This window comes from Diorhabda sublineata, chromosome 6 (assembly GCF_026230105.1).
Source record: "Diorhabda sublineata isolate icDioSubl1.1 chromosome 6, icDioSubl1.1, whole genome shotgun sequence".
Lineage (NCBI taxonomy): Eukaryota > Metazoa > Arthropoda > Insecta > Coleoptera > Chrysomelidae > Diorhabda > Diorhabda sublineata.
This window is the reverse complement of record NC_079479.1, coordinates 34,267,404-34,292,478: the sequence shown is the minus strand read 5'-3', so window position 1 is coordinate 34,292,478 and position 25,075 is coordinate 34,267,404. Positions and strand designations below refer to the sequence as shown.

Here is a 25,075-nt window from a genome sequence, read left to right as displayed (position 1 = left end):
ATCTAAATGTTCTTCATTTTAGGTCTCTTCTGTTTTGTTTTTTGATAATTTTTAAAAGAAAGATACAATTTGCTTATTTATATTGATTTATAGATCACCTTCAACATGTTTGGCTATTCAGAAAGCATAAACTGCATTGAAAGAAAATAATTATAAGGAAAAATGATAAATAACATATTCAAGAAAAGGATAAACAGGTACTGCAATCAATTTAAAAACAAAACAGAAACGAAACATCAAAACATAAAACATTTTTCCTTAAGGCGGCTACAGACGTAACTGCAAGCTTGACAAGCATGCATGATCGAGCTTTTTGTGCAAGCAAGCTTGAGCATCTGTAGGAAAAATATGCATAAAAGCTTGTGCAAATTTTTCTGGACTTTCCCAACAATTATCGAATTATTTCAATAAATATGATATTAGTATGTCATAAAGGACATAATACGTTATACAAATATTTCACTAAATTAAATTAAAAGTGCCTTGTACTAATTGTGACGTTGTCTACATAGGGCAGACATCTCAGTATTTAGAAAATAGACTAAGAGGTCATCAGTACGATAAAAATAAAATAGAACTGCATTATCGAACCGTGAGATATCAAAAAATCATAAATTCAATTATAAAGATTCAAAAATTCTTGAAACGGAATCTAATAAACGAAAAAGGGAGTTTTTAGAAATGGTTCACGTTCATAAGAACGAAAATACTATAAATTACAAAAAATTCAATTGATTACTGCTATATATTTGAGATGTAGGGGCCAAGGAAAAATTAATTTTTCTTTTTAGAACGAATTTCTAAGTTGATTTTATTTTTATTTTGATATTCACGATGGTGATCTATAGATCAATATAAATAAGCAAATTGTCAGTGTCAAATCATATTTTGATAAAGACTCAAAAGTCGAAACGTCAAAATTTATCTTTCTTTCAAAAATTATCAAAAAAAACTAATTTTAAAATAGAAGAGACCTAAAATCAAGAAAGGAAGTTGTAAATACTAAATAGTTGAATTAGATTTCAATCTTTTTAATTTTGTAACAGCAAACGTCAACGGCAAACAAAAAGTCAAGGTTATGATTCGGCCTTAAAAGAATGGTTACTAGTTAGAATAAAGTTGGTAGTAACTATGCTAAGTGGATTACTGGAGGTCTACGTCCAACAGTGGATGCGATTGGATGTTTGATAATGTGTAGAGAGATTGGGGATGTTTAAAGAGGATATATTAGAATAAAAAGGCAAAAGAGGAATCAACTCGATAAAAAATTATTACATCTTCATGCCATTATAGATAAATTCCTCAATTAATCTTCTTAACGCTTATTATTTCACTTGATTAGTTATTTAGCAAACGTCAAATGTCAAACGGAAAGTCAAGGTTATGATTCGGCCTTAAAAGAATGGTTACTAGTTAGAATAAAGTTGGTAGTAACTGTGTTAAGTGGATTACTGGAAGTCTACGAACAACAGTGGATGCGATTGGATGTTTGATAATCTGTAGAGAGATTGGGGATGTCTAAAGAGGACTATCAAATCAAAAGAGGAATCAAATCGATAAAAAATTGTTACATCTTCATGCCATTATAGAGAAATTCCTCAATTAATCTTCTTAACGCTTATTATTTCACTTGATTAGTGATTTGGGATTAGTCGTAATATTTTTTGAATAATTTTCTACTCGACATTTTCAATTACGTTTTGCTGAAACCACATCTCCTCAAAGTTAACAAAAACTAACATAATAATTTACCTATGTCTTGAATTTCCATTAATCAAGATTGGACTTATGTTCCCGTTAATTTTTTGTTGATATTGAGTCCCAACGGGAATACTCAGGTGTTTATTTTCCCGAGAAAAACGATTAATTATCGGCGAAGTGAACCGCTTTTTATTTTTCGATATACCCAGTCATTTCTAATTACGTTCTTAGTATTACAGCAACTGAAATGGAATTTATGGATTATGTGGCAGTAGGAATCTTGTCTTTATCTGGAAAACGTGAGCCAATTCTAGGAAGAGTGGGAATGACAAATTGTGAATTTATGGAAGGAGACCAAAAAAATCTTACGCACATGAGATTATGTGAATTGGTAAAAAAGAAACTTTAGACGGTTATTTATCGTCGTTTTTGGGGGCACAAATATCATTTTTTTTCTATATAAAACTTCTCATAAAGTATGTTCCGCTCTTTTAACCGATGTAATGAAATTTTTTAAAGTGAATTCGAACGCAAATTTACAGTAGAATGGACAAATATTGATTTTCATAACTTCCGCTTCTATTATAACCAAAAATACGATAGTAAGTACTTTTGTTTAACTTATTTCGGATTAACAAAGAGTTTAAACAATATAAACAATAAACAATAATTTTTATATTGTACATTTCTGTCCCATTGCGTTTCTAGCTTGTTCTCCAACACAACATTTTTTATTAATCCTTACCCCTCATCCATAACGTGCTTTGTTTCGATATTGTCGTCTCAAACGTACTTTCTAATTCTTACTATATTCAATTTTTATTGATTTTTCTCTTATAAGCTGGTCAATTGTTGTCAGTACAATTCTGGATCTTCAATTTGACCAAGTTTAAGGATGTCATACCATATAACTTCCTTCTAGTCTCACCGTACACAACGAATCGTAAATTTAAGCTTCACAGCACTTTCTGTCTCTTTGCCACGTTTTCTTTTAATTGAATTTTGTTGATTCAAATTAATTGGTACCTTTTCAAACGATTCCAAACTGTTGACTGGTCCCAGAAATACCAGAAGGTTTGTTTGGCAGCCATCAATCGTGAACGTTCTCAGTGAAATTGTAAACATGCAAAAATTTTCGTTTTGTTTCGTAACCATGGATGGAACAATTCAAACCAATGGACTGAAAAGGGAGAACCAGCTTAAAAGAAAGCGAAGACCGTTCCATCAGCAGGCAAGGTCAAGGTTTCTCGAATTTATCGCAACGTTTGAGCAGAAAAATCAATCAAACACATCCGACTTTGGTTAAGAAGAAAGTGTTGTTTCATCAAGACAATGCACCAGCTCGAATATCAGTTATTGCAATAGCCAAAATTGATTAATTAACGTTTGAATTGCTATCTCATTCGCCAGATTCAGCTCCCTCGGATTATCTTTATCTACTTTGAGGATCTTGACCATTCTTACTATTAACACTCTGAGTCCCGGTGCGGTTCATAGGCCCGCACGACATATCTAGCTCCAAACCTACTCCACGGCCAAAGGGACCGCATTTAAATGTTTTTAACAGTTTGATTAGACCGTCCTGGGTCCTTGAAACATTATCCTACACTTGGTCCATTTCATATTTTTTTTCATGATCTTCAACTCCATTATAAAACAGAAATCCTTACTTTTCATTTTTTTTTTTTGGTTTCTTCATCATAATTCAAACAATATTTAATCTTTACAGTACCTTCTTTGATAAATCATCATTCAAAGGAAAAAGAGGAGAGAAAATTTTCTTTTCCCATTCGGCAAGTAGGTGCAAAATTGATGTTTTCTGTCTGACTGGTCCTGGACGAAGAAATTTTAGTGCTAAACTTTACCTCTGGTCCAGATGAAGCTTAAGGACCGTTAGTTACACAATGGACAATACAAGAACATCATTTTCTTTCAACTGATTTTTCCTTGGATCCACACCCCATATGGAGTGTAAAAACACATTTTTGAGAACTGGGGAAAGTTTATCAATTGTGGTTGGGGCCCAACGTGTTAAAAGAATATCGAACTTATTGAATATCGCTGAAAAAAGTGTATGGAGCTAAAAGGAGATTACTTTGAAAGATAAAAATATTTTTTCCCAAAATTTTTGTGTTTTCTTTGTTGGACCAGGTACTTCTGGAACCATCCTGCTAATACACACACCCAAAGAAAGCAGGTTGCCCGCTTACGTCGATAATCGGCGATAATAAATTTTCTTTTTTATCTTAAATTATTGCGGACATGAACAAAACGTGTCAGAATTTGTTAAAAGCGTGAATCGGCGGGGGCTATCTTACCGAAATGATTTTTAGTCCTTTTCTTATGTTTTTACAAGACCCGCACTATGGGACAAACTTTTCTTCGAGAAGTATTGGTTGTTCAAGTGGCTGGAGTTTCGAAAAAACTAATCAAGACCTTATACGAAAGTTTTCAAAAATTTCATTTATCGATGGAAACAAACCTAATTTAAAAAAAAAAACGATGTATAAATATTTTGCGGAATTATCATATTCTACATTTTATTTCTGTATCGTCCATGGAAATCATCATTTTCAGATTAAGTTACATAAAGTTTGCAAAAGTTAATGATGATAATGAAGTTCTAATTTGGAATAATAGAATATTAAAACTTCAAGTTTGTACAGAGACTAAAGCTCCGAAAACAGCTTGAGGATGTCAGATTTATCAGAATTTTAGTAATCCCTAACAATTCAGAACTACGAAGCGTCAAAAACTTCATTTTAACTGTTGGTATTATCAATTAATAAATTAATTATCAAATCAGCTTCGATTATATTAAATAATTATTGAAATAATATTTGAATTATATGAATCAAGAATAATAATCGCTGGTTTTGAACTCCCACCGCGTTATTCAATGTTATGATCTAATTACCGGTGTTATTTCAACTGTGATGTAGGAAACCATAACACCGAAGGTAAAATTAATAACCTCACTAGTTGCAACTGAATGACTTCTAGTTGAAAGGAAATCTATCAGAACCTAACTAGTGTTGTATTACCTACACTACCCGCCAAAAAGCAAATCACTTTTCACTGTAGAAAGATCCCTAGTTTCATTGATCTGAACTGCTATCTCCCGGTGGATTCATATTTTGTCCACGTTACACAAGTTTCAACCGATTTGGTTTTACCCATTTTAAAACTTACAAGTCTGAATTTGCGAGAAAGAAAATAATTCGCAAACGAACTTCACAACAAGATGTATTAATCCAAAAAGATTAAATCACAGCACGTGTTAACTGGGACTAAACTAAAGATATAATGGGAAGAAATTGATTTAGAACGATCAGAAAATATGAACCTGGTGTATAGTCCGGGTGCTATAACCAAAAGCTAAGTTAAAATTAAAACCAAGTAGTTTTTGAAAAGTACTTTAAGAAAAAAAATGTTCTGCTTGACATTTGGATACAATGTGAAGAAACAAACAAGTGATTTGATGGTGAGTAATAACCCGGAGTATATCTATTCAATTATTCCAAGCGGCCCCCGCGGACTTCCCTGTAGACTCGTTCACCGTGTGAATCGTCGCTTGGGATTTCAAAATAAAACTGGTCTGAGATTCCCAAGAAAATAATGAAGGTCACTACTAGAAGGGGCAAGTTCTGAAATACGGAAAATACGGATTCTCACATTGATGAAGTATTTCGGAAAATTTCAGGAAAGTGTGAAAAAGGTGAATGAAAACATTCTTATCGCACGTTTTTGGAAGCATATCTTGGGACTAGAATGACAAGTGGTCTTTTTCAGTAATCTGTACTTTGATAATTTTAAGTTAATCGTAAAGATATTGATCAGAAAAAATGAGCAAACTTAAAAACAACTTAAAGACGATGTGGGAATTAATGTTGTATCTCATTTATTCAATTTTGACCTACTAAATCTTGGACAAACTGTGCTTGACGAAATTATCCAGTAAAATATTAGTAAAATTACATAATTTATTCATGTATCGAAATTATTAGCTTTGGATAACAGATTTTCTTTCAAAATCATCACGTTTACTTTGGGATTTTTCACTCAAAAATAAGATCTATCTCGTAAAGGAAGTATTTTAAAAAAAAATATGTGAAAACCTTTTTTGTACAGATTTCTACGTTCTACAAATTTGTTCATATACATTTTATTGAAATTTTCAACCCCTTCCACGTTATTGACAAACTACCAAAATTTAGACAAAGGATAAGTCAATAGTCTCAAGCTAGTACAAAGTCATATTAACTACAAAAAAAAAATAAATTCCGATCAAATATAGTCTGTTTTCGAAGCTATGAAAAACAAAGTTTCAAATTTGGAGTGAATCAGATTTAGTTTCAACTTTTTTTTATATATAAAATATGTCTGTAACGAGGCGACGATATGATTGCATAATGAGAACCTTTGTAGAAAATAAAGTGGACATTCAACTTGTTTCGTTAACAAAGAGCTTACCAACAATGCTTCAGTCTTACCTGAAACAAAGGAAAATGAGGTTAAAATTCCATCTCATGAATTTCATTAGGAGCAACGAAATATTCCATCTTATTATTTGCAATACGAATTTTCAAAAATGTATTTAGATACGCAAATATTTGATGTTATACATGTTAGAAATGATATAGATTTCATCAAAACTCAAAGTTTTGAGTCTATTATAAACAATATTTGTGAGAAAACATCGATATTGCAGCTTTGATAACCTGGATAGATTCATAGTCCTAAATCTTGCAATATCTTTCAACTTTTCATGACTTGAGTGGATTTTTCTATAATATCTATAAATACAAAAGGAAACTTTGGATAAATCCACAAGAGAGTCATAGAGATTCTGAAAGATCAGAGTATACTCTAAAAAATTTTCATCAAAAACTTCTTTCCAAAAAGTCTCTTGAAATATACGAATAAACAAGATGCTGTATTGAAAATAAAAATTAACAGAATAACTGTTGTAGATACAGTTGAGTTTTAATTAATTTTCAAGCTAATATTTATTGTTTATAAGGTGATATATCAATTAACGTAAGTCATTTAAATCTGCTGAACAGCTTTATCCGTCGAAACGGTATGTTTTAGACCAAGGCTGCTCAACCTTTTGAAGAATCGCACCAAACGGTGGATTCAGTCTTTAATTCCTGTTTCAGTTACTCTCAGGACAAGCGCAATAAAAACTTAATTATCAAGAAAAGAAAATTGAATTATTGTTTATTAGGAACAAATTGTATCTTATTCTAAAATCTGAATAAAGAAACAAAATTGAAAATTGAAATCCAGGGTAATTTGTTTCTACAATCAATGTGATTTGTCTTTTAATAATTTACTTATCTAAACAAGTAAGTAACAAGTTACAAACATGTTGCTAAGTTAAGGATGTGCGGTATTTATTTTTCACATAATTGAGATCTGAAAAAACCTTTTTGCATACATACATTGATCCAAAATTACTTAAAAACTGTAACGCCAGGTTATTACTGGAAATTCTCGTTTTGGTACCAATTTCCAGAAATCTGCAGAATATTCTGAAGAATTTTGTGCTTTCGATGACAATTTGTTAGCAAAAAGGTTTTTCATTTTGCAATTCAACAAGTTCTAATTGAATATTGGATTCATAAAAATTTGTACGTTTTGTTTTTTACTCTCGAAATCTTAAAATCTCCTGTCAAATGACTGTGTTAAGCATTTAATTTTAGATTGGTATTTAGAGTAATTAACAGAAACAATATTGAGCTTCTCTTTCAAATGTTTGAGTTTGTGATTCGAAATATCAATGTAATTCGTAATGTCTTCAAGAAATCACTCAACCAGGACGTATTCTTCAACCTCGAATGGCAAAGCCCCTTTCTGCTCTAAAAATTGCGACACCTGTTTCCGCAAGTTGAAGAAATGTTTCAACATGCTGCCCCTCGAAAGCCATTGCACAGCACAATGCAGCTGTAACTCTCCATATTCTCTGATTTCTTCCTCAAATAATAGCCTGAATTGAGGTCTGTTAAGAGCTTTTGCACGTATGCTTGCGCGGGCCACTTAAAATTCCCAGTGTGGCCCGCGGGCCTGGGGTAAAGCAACCTGGTTTTAAACTTCTACAAGAGTTGGTGCGTGTTGGTATGAAGGTCAAGCTCGTTTGGTTCCTTGACCATTGATTTGCTGGCAAGACTGTGATCAACTAACCCATCAATGGGTCCAAAACTCATTCTTGGTGTAGCCAAAGGTGTTGCTACTACTTTTCTTAACGGTTTGCTTGCAAAACGGAGATGTATAGAGTCAAAAGGTTCAAGTCAAAGCGCTGGATCGGTTTCTCCAAGGACATCGGCCTTCAGTATTTGTGGTGCACGATCAGAAAATCAATTTGCTTAATGGTTTTTGGCCTCCCACTAATCTACTATATTATATAATCTGGAAGAAACGAAATATGGGAACACCATATAATATTAGTGATAATAGCGTACTTGAATCTGAATTAATTGTATACCTCCTTGTGGATAAATGTAATTTGGATTGTTTATATTGACCAGATTAATGTACCGGTAGTAAATTTTGATGATACAATCAAGTCTGATTCACTTCTCAATAAGTACCAGATATAAAATTTTATATCCTAATTTAAAGATTATTTTTATTTTATTTTGATGTGCTTCCTACGTAGTGCCCCATTCGCCGTATTTTCGTTAAACATTAAACTTTGATCGTAAATCAAATAAGATATTGAAATAATCAGGTGAATGTTAAGACGATATCAGTAACTCTGAACTTAGTTGTAATGATTGTGATGAAATAATAGTTGAGCTACCGGAGTAGACAAGAATAATTCTTAAATTTTCATAATATTAACCTTTTTTTCATAGTTTGTTTGGAGAAAATTCTCTTATTGTATACTAGAAATAATCCCCTAACGTTTTAACATACGAGGATGTATTGGTATGTAGTTAGCCTAGACCAGTTCCATGTTTAAACAAAATATTGCGTTACCATAGCAACGAACAATAAATTATTAGAAGTGTTCAGTGTAAAGTTTGACGTTAAAAAAGTAAACCAAATTAAGGCGATACATTAAAAGAAAAAAGATGTCCAACGAAATTGTGAAAATCGAAAAATTGGGTCATCATCAAGTACCTGTATTTAAAAGGGTTAAGAGGTAAGCAGATTTACGAAGATATAATTAATACCCTTGGTGATCAATGTCCTTCGTATGAGACCGTGAAAAATTGGACTGCAAGCTTCAAAAGAGGTAAATTTTCCATTGAAGATGATGTCCGATCGGGAAGACCAGTTTCTTTGTCAGTCCCCGAAAATATCGATTCAGTTCATGACAGGATTTTATCAGAACGTCGAATTGGGCTAAAACGGATATCTGAAGTACTGATTATTTCATACGAACGCGTTCATCATAAAGTTCACGTCAATTTGGACATAAGAAAAATTGCTGCAAAATGGATCCCCAAATGTTTGAATGTTGACCAAAAGCGTGCAAGGGTAGAAGCCTCGCGTTCGATCTATGCTCGATTTGAAAACGATGTAGACTTCCTAAACCGATTTGTTACTATGGATGAGACTTGGGTACATTTCTACGATCCAGAAACAAAGCAACAATCGATGGAATGGCGACACTCTGGTTCTCCAAAACCTAATAAGTTTCGTGTCCAAAAATCTGCTTCAGTTCAGTTCAGTTCTTGCTTCAGTTTTTTGGGATTGCCATGGAGTAATCATGATTAATTTTTTGGATAAGGGTAGAACAATAACTGGAGATTACTATGCGACATTACTGACCACTGTACGGGAAAAAATTAAAGAGAAATGACGCGGAAAGCTATCCAAAGGTGTTTTGTTTTTGCAGGCCAACGTCCCTGTACACAAATCTTATCCTGCCATACAAAAAAATTCGTGATTTGGGGTTTGAATTACTAGAACATCCCCCTTATACACCAGATTTGGCCACATCAAAGTTTAAGAGGTTGTAAATTTTCTTCCAACGAGGAGGTAATAAAAGATCTGGTTTGCAGACCAAGTATCTTTGACTTTGAAATTGAGTTTTTTAATCTGTGAAAGAAGTAAAAAAATGTCTTTTAGATTTGACTGGAGTATACACAATGTTTTTCAACCATGCTATCGCCAAAGACAAAAGAAACAAAATATTTGGTATATCCACCTTGTAAATCCTGTAAGAAACCGATTAATTCGAAGCCACTGCACACTTTTCATGGATTATTCTCATACTTTATCAATTTCAATAACGTCCACATTGATTTATAGCTTCTAGTAAAGAAAATTGGAGAGGTATAGGTTCAAACTAACAGATTTTTCGTCAGTCATTAATTTAAACTCATTTATTTAATTTAGACATAAATACGCCGGAGGAAACTGTTGACTTGTTTCAGGACGATAATTGATCAAGGAAATTACTAGAAAATACTGAAGATATTATAGCAAGATTTTGAAGAACAAGCACGTAATAGTTATAATAAGAGTTTATATGAAAAATAAGATATATAGGGAAAAAAAATGATTGCCTATATTTTTCCAATCTATCAACTTCAAAGATATTGTCCCACGAAAACCAGTTATTTGTTCAGATTCAAAGTTGATGAAAGTATAGGAAACTTTTCGAATCGGGAGTTCGTTATGTGTTTAGCAAACTTTTAAAACCGTTTGTAAACTTCTCCCTCATCCGTTCGTTTGTATAACTTCGAGAACAAGATAAACCTACCCTACCTTAATCCTACAAGATATTTTCCTCTCCATATGGAAACCGTTTTAATGCGAAACGTCACAAAACATCGACGAAACGGAAACCTTTCACAGCGCCACACAGGAACGAAGCTTTAGAGACACTGACGATGCCGAATCAGTTTATTCTACCCCTCATCCGCTGCTTAGCAACAGAACCCCGCCTACAGAGAACATCTCGGTATTGCTCTTTGACAGATATTGGTGGAAGTTATATGTAAAATAGATGTGGAATCCTGGATGATTGAAAATATATTGAGACTAATGCCGGCGGTTGTTTCCATTCCTCATTGTTATTTACGAACCATCACGTTTGTTGTTTTTTAACTACGTACGGTAATATCAAATAGCATCCTATCCTTCTCACGCTCTTCCATCACGTATCTTCTCCATCTCTTGAATAAAAATGAAAAGATCTATCCATCCCAACCCAACCAATTGTTTTCTTTTATTTCTCAAATAATTTTCATTTGCTTTATTAAAATTTCAACAGATACATATGATTCATACTGTATATTAGATATTACGAATATTTTTTTTTAATCTGTAAGGGTATGAAAAGAATTAAACATTCCACGCTATATCATCTACATAAAAAAAATCGACCCCGTCAATCGCAAGTCACTGGTAAAAAAACTGAACACGATATTGAATGTTTTCTCTTATATGCTTGATTACTACTAATTAGGGGTAACTGACCCTTGAAAGATTATTTATCTGACTTACCACTACCATTTAACCGTTAAATTTCAACCGATACATCTCCGTTAAAAACGGGAATTTTGTTTCCAGAGTTTACAGTCCTTATCAAGTAACTTTCATCGAAGACCTTGAGTTAAAAAGGCCAACTACTGGCCCAAAATTAACCCCAGCCCAACGAGCAGATATAGGACGAGTCTACAGAAGACCTGGACAAAAATTTCCACAGTGTTGCATAAAAGAAAACGTGGTTTTTAGAGGAGGTTCCTGGAAGGTTTCGGCAGTATTTCAATAGAAGCAAAAACGGTTGGTTTTATTGAAATATCGTTCCTTACTCCGGTTTCATACTAATGCAGGACAATGTCGTCCCCATACTTCAGGCTCCGTTAGGCAGTTTTTACAGGATAACGAAATTGCGACTAAGGATTTTCCTAGACTTAAATTCTATTGAGTATTGTATGGGATGAACTTAAGAGAAAAGTTCGGGCTAGAAATCCTGCGACAACCACGAAATCAAACCTCAAAACCACTGAAGAATGAATTTCTTGTTTTTGGGTTACTTGCCGCTCTTCAATTCCCTCTGAAACAAGATATTAATCTATTTCATCGTTGATTAGACTTTTTAATTTCTTAGTTTAGCAGAAACAAATGTTTGTCCTAATTTTATTTTCTCGACATTAAATTTAACCTTTCATGTTTCGAATCTAATGGTTACAATATTCAAAGACATTCTAATAAAGCTGCGAGGGGTAATGCAAACTTAAGCGGATCATACTGCATTAACGAGAAAGCAATCAACTCGGTTGGTCGCATTGAATTAAATTTGAGATCAATATTTCCCAACTAGGTTGATATAACTTCATTAAAAGCAATAATATTGGTCGGTTTTTAATATGACGGTTACTTCTAATCAGTTAATATGTTTTAGACTTAACAACCATCCTCTAGATTGATTGGATATGTAATAAAATCAAAAATAAGTCGTCATAACCTCAAATCGTTCTTACTCATGAAGAAATTTATAAAACCCAAGATAGAATAAAAAATCTAGTCCCCGCTTTTAAAATTTAGGAAAAGAAAGTATTTTAGTCTCAATCTCTATTAGTTACCACTAATTTTATCGTCTAGTTTCCTTAAATTGTTGCTAGTTCTGATAATTTTATATCTTTACTCAAAATAGTGAAGCATATTATGATGTAATGCTTGGATGCGTTGTTTGTTGCCTACTCGATTTGATTTCTCATATCCAACTCATGGAACGCAATAGAGTGAATTCGTGACAGTTGATTTTATAATAGGTTTGTTCTTGGTAGCTACACTAGAACTGTACTGAACTGGACCAGTTCATAAGTGTATAGAATTAGTTCGATCCGATACAGAGAATGGAGCGTTTGTTGATTGTTTTATTGAGGTTATTTGATGTGATTTAGACTTTGTTGTATTAACAATAATAGTAAACGATTTAGCACTCTAGACATAGTGAAATGGATGAACTAGTTCTTTTGCACTGCTACTAAGAAAGAAAGGCGACACTAGCGTTGGTTCTGCTACAAAGAACGATTTAGTGTACACTTCCTGAACTAATTCTGCCAGTGCAGCTACCAAGAACAAACCTTATAATAACTTGCACTAGCATGATATTAAAAATATAATGTGTTTTCTTTTATTTTCATGGATAAAGTGAAAATACGACAATAGACAAAATAATGATCACCGTAAAATGCTAAGGTGGATACTAACAAAGAAAAATGGGACATTGCAAAGACGATATAATGGATGCCATGGCTGTCAGAGACTAGATACATATGTTACGATAAAAAAAGTTGTAAACAGAAAAGCTGCAAGATTTAACAAAGATTAAATCAAAACATCTCTACTATACACTGCAAAAAACGAGTTTTTGTTATTTCGATAAGTGAATGACAGAACAAGAGGAGGTAGATTCATGCAGCTGTATCATCTTCTGGAATTAGATCTACTGGTCGACAACTACAAGATTAAATTTTGCGCAAACCCACTTAATTTGGAAAATAATCTATCTACAAGCTTGAACGTTTGACGTGGAAGGTCGATTAGGGCGTAGGGAGACATAACTTTTGATGAGACGTTGAATTCTTCTGGTTATTCTTTAATTCCGTTTACTGAGACGCCAAATTCTGATCCAGAGCATGCCTCGTCTTTCATAAACCAGGGAATACATGCTACTGGAACCATTATTGTTTTTTTGTTTTGTAATTGAAATTTTCATTACTTTCCAACCGCAAAATAATACTAATCAATTCTGAAAATAATTTGAAATTACAAGCTTTTACTAACAATATGATTTCCTGAAGAAATAATTTGAAAAAAAGTTTCTCAGTACCAAAATAGCGATTTCTAATATAAAACGACGTCGTCGTTCACAAAAGCGACAGACCAGTGGACATGGGATGCCTAACATGGGTTTCAAGTTTCAAGGGGTTTCTTGTAAGCTTGCTAATTTATTAATACGAAGGCACGACGCTTAAAAGGGTCAATTTCAACGTGACAAAATTTATTTTTGTCGACATAAATCAGCGTATATCGTGAGGTTACGGATCCAAGAAGGGAATCTATATGCTTTCCAAGTCGTTGATGATGTATTTCACATATAATAGAAGAATAGGTTAGGTTAGGTTAGGTTCAGGCATTTTTCAAAAATCTCAAATGAAACTCATTAAGACTAATTGTGTTATTTATTATTCATCACGTGACACTAATTATTTTGAAGAAGTACTCCAAAAAAGAAATACTACTACTTATGGTAAGTTTTCGAGTTTTTTTCTCAACTGATTATCAATTCCCACCCATTTATGTACTCACGTAAGAACGCGTTTAGAAATATATCTAAAAATACCTTCACAAATTACTCAACACAAAATCATTAATATTAAATTAGTTTATTGAATGTACCTAAGAAATTGGTTCAGTTTTCTTGTAAGTTCCGTTCTTGGTTGCTGCATCAAACTTTGTTGAATTATTAAAATAAAATTTCCTCAGAAATTTCCTTAAAGCTCTTCCGTTAAACTCTGATAAGACGTACATAAATCAAGTAATGTCTACTAGAACCTGTAAATCAACCAGTTTAGTATATGGATTTTATTTAGGCCGATTCATGGCCAGATTATCCTACTTTTTCCCATAACGAAATTTCGGATCAATTCAATAGAATTCAACCTAATTCTTGATTTCCTTTAAAAGACGTTCAGTAGGATTTTCTATCACCAAATATAGTTTCTCATCAGCTACTTGTAAACAATTTTGTTGATTTACCAAGCTGATCATAGTGAATCTCAATTTAATAGGAAACAGAATTTTCTATCCTAGAATTTGTTTACATTTCCTGGCAGGATCATTTCCCATTAATTTCTGGAGTATTTGTATCCATTTGCACTAAGGGTAATTGTCTGTTGCAAGAGATGGATGGCAGGTTGGGATATGGATATGAACATTTCCAGTAAAACTTTTTTGATTAATATCTAGATTGCTAGTTTTCCTTATAACATTATAATGTACACAAGTTGTCCAAATATCAAGACAATACATTTTCTAATTTGATTTTTCTTGTTATCTGTATTTACTATAATAAAAGAGATGATAGAAAAAAAGACATATCTAAATAAGTCATTCTTATCTCTCAATACAAATGTATAGATTTTGTATTGTTTGTATTCGCAGGAAGTTTTCATATGAATATGAACCGGCATCATAGGCTTAAGGTTTGGACTCGTTCTACTGCTTTCCTCCATTCCTGTTTACGCCAGCTCTCTGTTTCTATTCTTTCTAAATCTTCTCTATGAGATTTTATCTAATTCTCACTCAATTACGATGGACTGCGAAGCTCTCGCACTACACACTCCGTCATTGTTTACATTCAGGCGTCAGTCGGCGTTGTGCTACAGCCACGTAAACATGTCCGCCATTATTGATAATTCCGCCAAATGTGAGATGCAAAGTATGATTCGTTTTCTACATGCTGGAGACAATAGCCCTGCAGAAAACCATCGGAGAATGAGTCGTGTGTATGGGGAAAACTACATTAGTAGTTTGTCTATGGAATTTCCATAAGTTTCAAGGTCTGTTTTGTTACTGAACGGTTAGGTTACGTTGGCGGCAAGAGGGTATTGAAAAGCTTGTCCACAGATATGACAAATGTCTCAATTCTCTTCGGTGATTATGTCGAAACGTGTACCAATCTTTTGGAAATAAAATTATTGTTTTATATGAACATGTCTATTATTTATTGCCTATAGGACGTTGCCCCATATAAAGGAGTTCCTTCATTACTTATTTTTTTGTTGTAATAATTCAAATTCAGTATGTGTACATCAAGTTTCTTCTACATTTAAAGGAAAATTAATAAGTATACTTTTATCAATGAGTCTTAAGAAGGAAGTTTCTTCTTTATCAACAACAAATGATCAAGACTGGCCTACTTAATCCTTCAAACCGCTAGATAGTATATCGAGGCCTAAGCACTCGACAGGGTCACTAGAATGGAATTGAAGTGACCACTTACACGATGTACAAAGAAAGATTGTTCCCGAAGGAGCGATGCTGATATTGAATCCATTAATGAATTGGGTTAAAGATAAAGGAAAAAGCTATGTCATGTTAATTTTTTGATACGACATAATCGTACAGAATTCTTTTATATTGAAAACTTGTACGGAAACGGGGTGTTTCATAAAGGATATCCAATAATAACTGAAGAAACTAGTATAGGGTAGCCAAGGAAGAAAGTTATTGATATGAAAGTGGTCGAGAAAATTTTGTTTTAAGCTTGTGGAAATAATTCTAGAAAATAAGTAAATTAAAGTGATCAAGCTAGACGGAAAATGTAGATCAATAAATTTTTTCCCAACCTCCTCAATTGAAATGGTAAGAATAGACATTTATTTGAAAAATATGAAAAAAAGTTTCGTATTGAACGCCATAGAAACATATTATATATGAGTTCTATTAATATACGAAAGGGGTGAAATTTTTTATATATTTAATCTACCACCAGTATTTTCACATAATGTACAGGCAAATAAATCTTACGTCGATCACTGAATGATGCATCCTTCAAATTTACAACTAATATTACGAATATATATTGAAAAATTCTTAGGCTACTATAGAACCATACAAAATTTCAATGCCAAAATATTTTATTATTCGTCATATTCTCCTTTTAATTGGATACATTTATTTCAGCGAACCTGCAACTCTACACCTTTCCAAAAAAATGTTTCTTCCTGCTTTGCAAACCAGACCTCCACAACTTTCATTACCTCCTTATTAGAAGAAAATTTAGGACCTTTTAAACTTTTTTTCACTTGAGGGAAGAGATGATTGTCGAACGAAGCCAAATCTGGTAAATAAGGAGGGGTGTTCTAGTAATTCAAACCCTAAATCACGAATTTTTTGCGTGGCAGGATAAGATTTGTGTGCAGGGGCGTTGTCCTGCAAAAACAAAACATTTTTGTATAACTTTCCTCGTCTTACCTCTTTAATTTTTTCCCATAGGGTGGTCAGTAATTTCGAATAGTAGTCTACGTTTATTCTTCTACCCTTATCCAAAAAATCAATCATGATTACTCCATGGCAATCCCCAAAAAACTGAAGCAAGAACTTTTCCAGCAGATTTTTGGACACGAAACTTCTTAGGTCTTGGAGAACCAGAGTGTCGCCATCCCATCGATTGTTGCTTTGTTTTTGGATCGTAGAAATGTATCCAAGCCTCATCCATAGTAATAATTCGGTTTAGGAAGTCAACATCATTTTCAAATCGAGCACAGATCTAACGCGATGCTTCTTGCACGCTTTTGGTCAACATTTAAATATTTGGGAATCCATTTTGCAGCAATTTTTCTCATGTCCCAATTGTGAACTATATGAAACATTCAGTGCTTCAGATATCTGTTTTAGCCCAATTTGAAGCCTTTTAAATACAGGTACTGGATGATGACTCAATTTTTCGATTTTCACAATTTCGTTGGACATCTTTTTCCTTTTAATGTATCGCCTTAATTTGGTTTACTTTTTTAACGTCAAACTTTACACTGAACACTTCTAATAATTTATTGTTCGTTGCTATGGTAACGCAATATTTTGTTTAAACATGGAACTGGTCTAGGCTAACTTGATATCAATACATTCTCGTATTTTTTATCCTTTTTCCCGATTCTAAGATTAATCCACGGTTTTTTTTCTAGTCCTTAGAGCAATTTTTGTTTTTTGAAACTCTATTGAAGTTCATTTGAGCTTGTTCTCTGTAATTACTCACCCTCATGATTGGACCTATTGTATATTGGAAAATTGACATTTCGATGCCTCAAAAAACGAGCTAATAGTGTGAAAATAGCAAATATAAACCGAACGCCTCTCTGGCTATTCGCCAGCTCTAAAAGTAATTTACTGAATGTTGTAGAGATAGTTTTCTTGATAAATGAGCCTCTAATTCTAGCGGTGCTCAATTTTTTGGGATGTATATTAATTCAAGTGAGAAAAACTAAATTGTCGGTATCAATTGTGTGACATAATTGATTGAGAATCGATTTAATCGAAGATGTTTTTATGAAAGCGTGATTAGATTTCGGTCAAAATCTGCTGAACGTAAAAGGTACTTAACCGAATGAAAAAATTCGACATTCTTTTATGGTTAACTATTACAATTTTACGAGATTTGTCACGTTTTCGAATAACCTCAAATATGTTTTATATTTATTTCAATAGATAAAAGTTATCCTGTATATTTTTCTATACGTGGTTTGTCGATAAAGCAAATTGAATTACATCAACCCTTAGTGGTGGTAAACATAATCCCTGTAATATCAAATGGAAATGAAGATCGAGCTTTATATGCCTCTCTTCTTCTTCTTCTCCTTCTTCTTCTTTATCGTATGCTATCGTTTGCATCGATGGTTGCCTAGCTGCAACTGGGATCATGAAGACCAGCTTGTAGGTGGTCGTCCTGGTGTCTTCCTTTGCAATATTTGCTAACCGTTCTTCTGATATTCTGTCCACGTGGTCTCTCCATTCCCTTCGCCGATTTTTCGCCCATCTCACTACATCCTGGATCATCATTTCTCTTATAGACAGAAAAAATAGTTAAAACCAATGTCTAGATTAGATCAGATTAGATGAGTTAAGGTATATAGTCGAAAATTTATCTCACAAACACTTTGACCTATTGATCTATTGTGTACTCCGAAATGTTTACCAAGGGGTTAACTCTTTTGATTGTAAAAAGCTTGAATATAATCACCGTAGTCTTTGTTTCCAATGTCTAACTGGGATAAAGTGTAATATTAATAATATTAGAGTTGTTAAACAATAAACATTTTTGTTTCGTTATGTTTCGTTCAAAATGAACTACACACTGTAACCCAAAAGATCTTTTGCTTTCTTAAACTGATTAAAAAATAGACCATCGAAAAAGAGCAACAGATTATCGAAAAAGAAAAAACAAATTAAAGTTCAAAATTATATATAATTTAACCCTATTTTTCCTTTTCTTGCTGTGGATCTGGGTATACTTTACGTAGGGGAACACCTTGCATCATCTTCAGGTGTCAATTGAGGTATCATTGCCCCAATCCACACCAACAACATCCCATACATTTAATAGTTCTTTGGCTATAGGTTCCGGGAAGTATTTCAAACCCCGTAGTACCTTTTTTCTTCATATTTACCACCATGTTTTTACTATTATCCTGTAGTTCGTGCAGTTAGGTTCAATTATATACTTTAGCAAGTTTTCTGAATCATATCCCATCAATCTAGTGCGTTCTGGAACCTCTAGGAGGGTTACAAATTGTGTAACTACATAGCTATAACGGAGGTTTGTATTACTATTAAAACTACAGAACCAATGGGGTAAACAACCATCTATTTCATCCCTAAGTCATTCCACGTATACCTTCTATCCTAAAAAACTCTTTTTTTTTCTTTTTTTTGAAATTCAGCTTCAAATAAACGACACGTATTTTGATAATTATGTACTTAGTATATCATAATGATGATGATTAGAGTTTTACTGATGTAAAATGTGAAATAAATAAGTGAGCAGAAGGTTTTAATCATTAACTCCAACTACAAAGAATAATTCACAAACAGCGTAAGAAACAAAAGCCTACTTTTTACGCTATTGCCCGTAAAGAGAAAAATAAGTTTATATAATGATTTACAAGCTTTAAACTCTCATTAGATAATTAGAATTTAGCATAATTTTTATTTGTTTCAAAGTTTTTAAACAAAATTTTGTACAGTACATCTATCGGTATGTATTGTAAATTCTTTCTGATTTTGTCCAATAAACGAACTAAAAATATCAATAAATAATGATTAATTCGTGACCTTTTTCATGATTCATTGTTTGGACCGCATGATACGTACGTATTCAACGATTTTTCATAATATGTCGCGTGGGAACAGTGCAAAATGCACTCATAAGCATTTTTTTTTTTTTTGAAAATACGTTAATTTAGTAACACGTGCTTTATCACGGTATACCGATGCATAATAAACATTTGCAAATCATATGCATCACCAAACCCTGTTAACTATGAGTATATCTTCTTTTATACAAAGTGTCCAGTTAGTTAAAACAACGGGGTTTGAGAAATCTCGTCACCAAGCTTATAATAGATGTTCTATCTACAGGATGGCGCAATAAAACGCGCATATTGCATGGAGTTTTAGTAGCCATGAGTCACATGAGTTCATACGTCTTGACAACGCGACACATTAATGAAGCCCCGAGTGTAAATTTGATTAAAATTGAATTAAGCGTTTCGAAGAGATCGATTCCACGTTTAAACCACCAGCAAAAGGTCGTTCAAGAACGTCTAGGACCACAGACAATATTATCGGCGGTTTTAAACTTGTCGCAACGAAGTTCACAGCGAATTTTGAAGTTGGATCTCAAACTGCATCCTTATAAGCTCCAGTTAACACAGGAATTAAAAGATGACGACTTTGGAGCAAGGTTGGCATTAGTTGAAGAAGTGCTTTTTTCAGATGAGGCTCATTTTCATTTAAATGGGTTTATAAACCGACAAAATTCTCGTTATTGGACCGAAAAAAATCCAAAATTGAAACATCAAAAACCACTGCGTAGTCCGAAAGTAACGGTATAGGTAGCAATTTCAAGAAAACGAATTATTGGCCCTTTCTTTCTTGAAGATTCACGAGAGATCCAGAATAGCGAATACGAGAACTTGGTTCCAGCCAAACGAAGCGACATAATATGACTCTATGGCGGCTGTGAGACCCGCAAGACTAATTTCCAATAGAGGTGATATCCCTTGGCCACCACGTATCCCTGACTTGAAGCCTCTTGGTTTTTTTTGTGGGGAAACCTCGAACATAAAGTCCACATTAACAATCCGAGGGACATCAGTCAGCTGAAGGAAAATATCCGCCAGGAAATGGCAGCAATTACCCCAGATTTATTGACGAGTGGTTTCACAAAAGTCCCTCATTTAGATGATGTTATTTTTAAGGAAGATTGTAGAATTCTACCACAGCATAATCTTCGTAACTTTTAAATGTAGTTGCCACTTTTAATTCCGAATAATTGAATAATTTTATTGAATTGAAGATGATGGAATTGTTTACCAGATCAGAGGTGGGTATTAAGGATCAGTCTTCAACCATAGTTACAAAAATTCCATAAGAAAATTAAATAACTTGCTAGCCTCCAATTTCATTTAATATTTTTGAACTTTAACTAACTTTATCTTAGAACTTTCACGCAATGGAAATAGATCTTGCATGAGCTGCTTCATCTGCAAGCTTTTGGATGAATTAATTTTGTTTTGTCATTTCTGGCAATGTGGTCGACCGTAAAAAATAATTCTTCTATTATTAAAGTTGAATTAGTCTTCGGTGATACAATCCCAGTAACTTAGATTGTTTTCCTTTTTATTTTATTCTCTAGTTGTACCGTTTTCAATCAACGTGTCACCAACAGCATCAACATTTCTCTCATGTCACCAATGAATGAACTCGAAAAACCCGACATATATTTTGTCGTGTCCGGGCAAGGGTTAAATATGATATTAGAAGGGGAAGATAATGAGGTTGCGTGGAATATTCAGAATCATATTAAACGTTGAAATACATATGGAAGCAGGAATTTCTCGTATTAATTTATGTTTTATTAAAAAATATAATTTGTTAACAAATAAACATCGAGACATGAAACCAGCAATGAACTTATTACAAACATAATAATGAGGAAAGAAATCAAATGAAAAATTATAAATGAGAAAAAGATGATATCGGAAGGAAACCAAAACAAGTGAATCACGTCATTCCTAACCAGTATTTCTTAATTAAATTTATCAAAGGAAAATTTCAAGGAAAACCCTCCATTGTTGGTGAAATTTCGTGAATCAAAAACTCGGCTTTCCGGAAGAAATATCATGGAGAAGTACTCGCTATGTTTTTTGCAAATAGTTAAGATTTAATGCTCAAAATGGTAGCATATTGATTGATTAAATTATAAACGAACCCTTAAAGCTTTCCGCCTCTGAACTATGAAGTTGATAGTAGTAATTCTCTGTCGGAGTCTGCGGCAATTAACAAGACTACTCTCACTTTTCCTTGTTTATGGTTTTAATTAAACATCAAGATGAATAATCACGGACGATAAAATTTTCTCTCGGTTAGCTTTTTTTTAGAAAAAAAATTTCGAGCGGTTTTTATTCGATTAATTATCATTAAATTCGCAATTACTCTATAATACGAATCTTGTGTAAAAGGAAAAAGAAGCGAATGAATTTTCAGTATTTAACCGAAAATAGAGTATACAACATGTGGTCGTAAAAACGTTCCGCTTCTGCATGTTAATCTAGACGGAACAAATACCCTTCCTCAAAGAATAGGAGAATGGAACGGTCCAAGAATTCTTGCTCAAAAAGTAAGATGGTCCAAAGACACTTACAAAAAGAATAACACAGTTTACGAACTCTTCCACAAAGAATAGGACGGTTCCAAGAAGTCTTCCTCAAAGAAAAGGAAAGTCCAAGACCCTTCCACAAAGAATGGGATTATCTAAAGACTTTTCCGCAAAGAATATGTCGGTCTAAAGAGTCTTACTCGAGGAATAGGACGGACTGACCAAGGATTCTTGTACGAAAAATTAGTTGGTTCAAAAACTGTTGCAGAAAGTATAATACAGTCCACGGATTCTTCCACAAAGAATACGATAGTCCAAGAAGTCTTCCTCAAAGAAAATAACGGTTAAGGACTCTTCAACAAAGAATAGATGGGTCCAAAGAGTCTTCTTCAAAGAATTAAACAGTTCGATACTCTTTCACAAAGAATGGGACGATCCAAGGACTTGTCCACAAAGAATAGTTCGGTCCAAAGAGTCTTACTCGAGAAATAGGACTGACGAAGGATTCTTGTACGAAAAAGTAGATGGTTCAAAGACTGTTACAGAAAGAATAATACAGTCCACGGACTCTTCCACAAAGAATACGATAGTCTAAGAAGTCTTCCTCAAAGAAAATAACGGTTAAGGACTCTTCGACAAAGAATAGGTAGGTCCAAAGAGTCTTCTTCAAAGAATTAAATAGTTCAATACTCTTTCACAAAGACTGGGACGATCCAAGGACTTGTCCACAAAGAATAGTTCGGTCCAAAGAGTCTTACTCGAGGAATAGGACTGACGAAGGATTCTTGTACGAAAAAGTAGATGGTTCAAAGACTGTTACAGAAAGAATAATACAGTCCACGGACTCTTCCACAAAGAATACGATAGTCTAAGAAGTCTTCCTCAAAGAAAATAACGGTTAAGGACTCTTCGACAAAGAATAGGTGGGTCCAAAGAGTCTTCTTCAAAGAATTAAACAGTTCAATACTCTTTCACAAAGAATGGGACGATCCAAGGACTTGTCCACAAAGAATAGTTCGGTCCAAAGAGTCTTACTCGAGGAATAGGATTGACCAAGGATTCTTGTACAAAAAATTAGATGGTTCAAAGACTGTTACAGAAAGAATAATACAGTCCACGGACTCTTCCACAAAGAATACGATAGTCTAAGAAGTCTTCCTCAAAGAAAATAACGGTTAAGGACTCTTCGACAAAGAATAGGTGGGTCCAAAGAGTCTTCTTCAAAGAATTAAACAGTTCGATACTCTTTCACAAAGAATGGGACGATCCAAGGACTTGTCCACAAAGAATAGTTCGGTCCAAAGAGTCTTACTCGAGAAATAGGACTGACGAAGGATTCTTGTACGAAAAAGTAGATGGTTCAAAGACTGTTACAGAAAGAATAATACAGTCCACGGATTCTTCCACAAAGAATACGATAGTCCAAGAAGTCTTCCTCAAAGAAAATAACGGTTAAGGACTCTTCAACAAAGAATAGATGGGTCCAAAGAGTCTTCTTCAAAGAATTAAACAGTTCGATACTCTTTCACAAAGAATGGGACGATCCAAGGACTTGTCCACAAAGAATAGTTCGGTCCAAAGAGTCTTACTCGAGAAATAGGACTGACGAAGGATTCTTGTACGAAAAAGTAGATGGTTCAAAGACTGTTACAGAAAGAATAATACAGTCCACGGACTCTTCCACAAAGAATACGATAGTCTAAGAAGTCTTCCTCAAAGAAAATAACGGTTAAGGACTCTTCGACAAAGAATAGGTAGGTCCAAAGAGTCTTCTTCAAAGAATTAAATAGTTCAATACTCTTTCACAAAGACTGGGACGATCCAAGGACTTGTCCACAAAGAATAGTTCGGTCCAAAGAGTCTTACTCGAGGAATAGGACTGACGAAGGATTCTTGTACGAAAAAGTAGATGGTTCAAAGACTGTTACAGAAAGAATAATACAGTCCACGGACTCTTCCACAAAGAATACGATAGTCTAAGAAGTCTTCCTCAAAGAAAATAACGGTTAAGGACTCTTCGACAAAGAATAGGTAGGTCCAAAGAGTCTTCTTCAAAGAATTAAACAGTTCAATACTCTTTCACAAAGACTGGGACGATCCAAGGACTTGTCCACAAAGAATAGTTCGGTCCAAAGAGTCTTACTCGAGAAATAGGACTGACGAAGGATTCTTGTACGAAAAAGTAGATGGTTCAAAGACTGTTACAGAAAGAATAATACAGTCCACGGACTCTTCCACAAAGAATACGATAGTCTAAGAAGTCTTCCTCAAAGAAAATAACGGTTAAGGACTCTTCGACAAAGAATAGGTGGGTCCAAAGAGTCTTCTTCAAAGAATTAAACAGTTCAATACTCTTTCACAAAGAATGGGACGATCCAAGGACTTGTCCACAAAGAATAGTTCGGTCCAAAGAGTCTTACTCGAGGAATAGGATTGACCAAGGATTCTTGTACAAAAAATTAGATGGTTCAAAGACTGTTACAGAAAGAATAATACAGTCCACGGACTCTTCCACAAAGAATACGATAGTCTAAGAAGTCTTCCTCAAAGAAAATAACGGTTAAGGACTCTTCGACAAAGAATAGGTGGGTCCAAAGAGTCTTCTTCAAAGAATTAAACAGTTCGATACTCTTTCACAAAGAATGGGACGATCCAAGGACTTGTCCACAAAGAATAGTTCGGTCCAAAGAGTCTTACTCGCGGAATAGGACTGACGAAGGATTCTTGTACGAAAAAGTAGATGGTTCAAAGACTGTTACAGAAAGAATAATACAGTCCACGGACTCTTCCACAAAGAATACGATAGTCTAAGAAGTCTTCCTCAAAGAAAATAACGGTTAAGGACTCTTCGACAAAGAATAGGTGGGTCCAAAGAGTCTTCTTCAAAGAATTAAACAGTTCAATACTCTTTCACAAAGAATGGGACGATCCAAGGACTTGTCCACAAAGAATAGTTCGGTCCAAAGAGTCTTACTCGAGGAATAGGATTGACCAAGGATTCTTGTACAAAAAATTAGATGGTTC

General features: G+C 33.8%; 1 protein-coding gene across 2 annotated transcripts in view; it reads right to left on the bottom strand.

Moving 5' to 3' along the window:
* LOC130445741 (Kv channel-interacting protein 1-like) overlaps nt 1-25,075 on the bottom strand; it is a 136,516-nt gene that overhangs the window by 86,613 nt on the left and 24,828 nt on the right. Inside the window, exon 1 of one of the 2 annotated variants that reach the window (XM_056781583.1) lies at nt 10,426-10,546. The exons of the other annotated variant lie outside the window; for it this stretch is intronic. The gene's annotated coding sequence lies outside the window, so the exon portion shown is untranslated. Of the gene's footprint in view, nt 1-10,425; nt 10,547-25,075 lie in introns of those variants that run through there. 2 annotated transcript variants of the gene reach the window in all.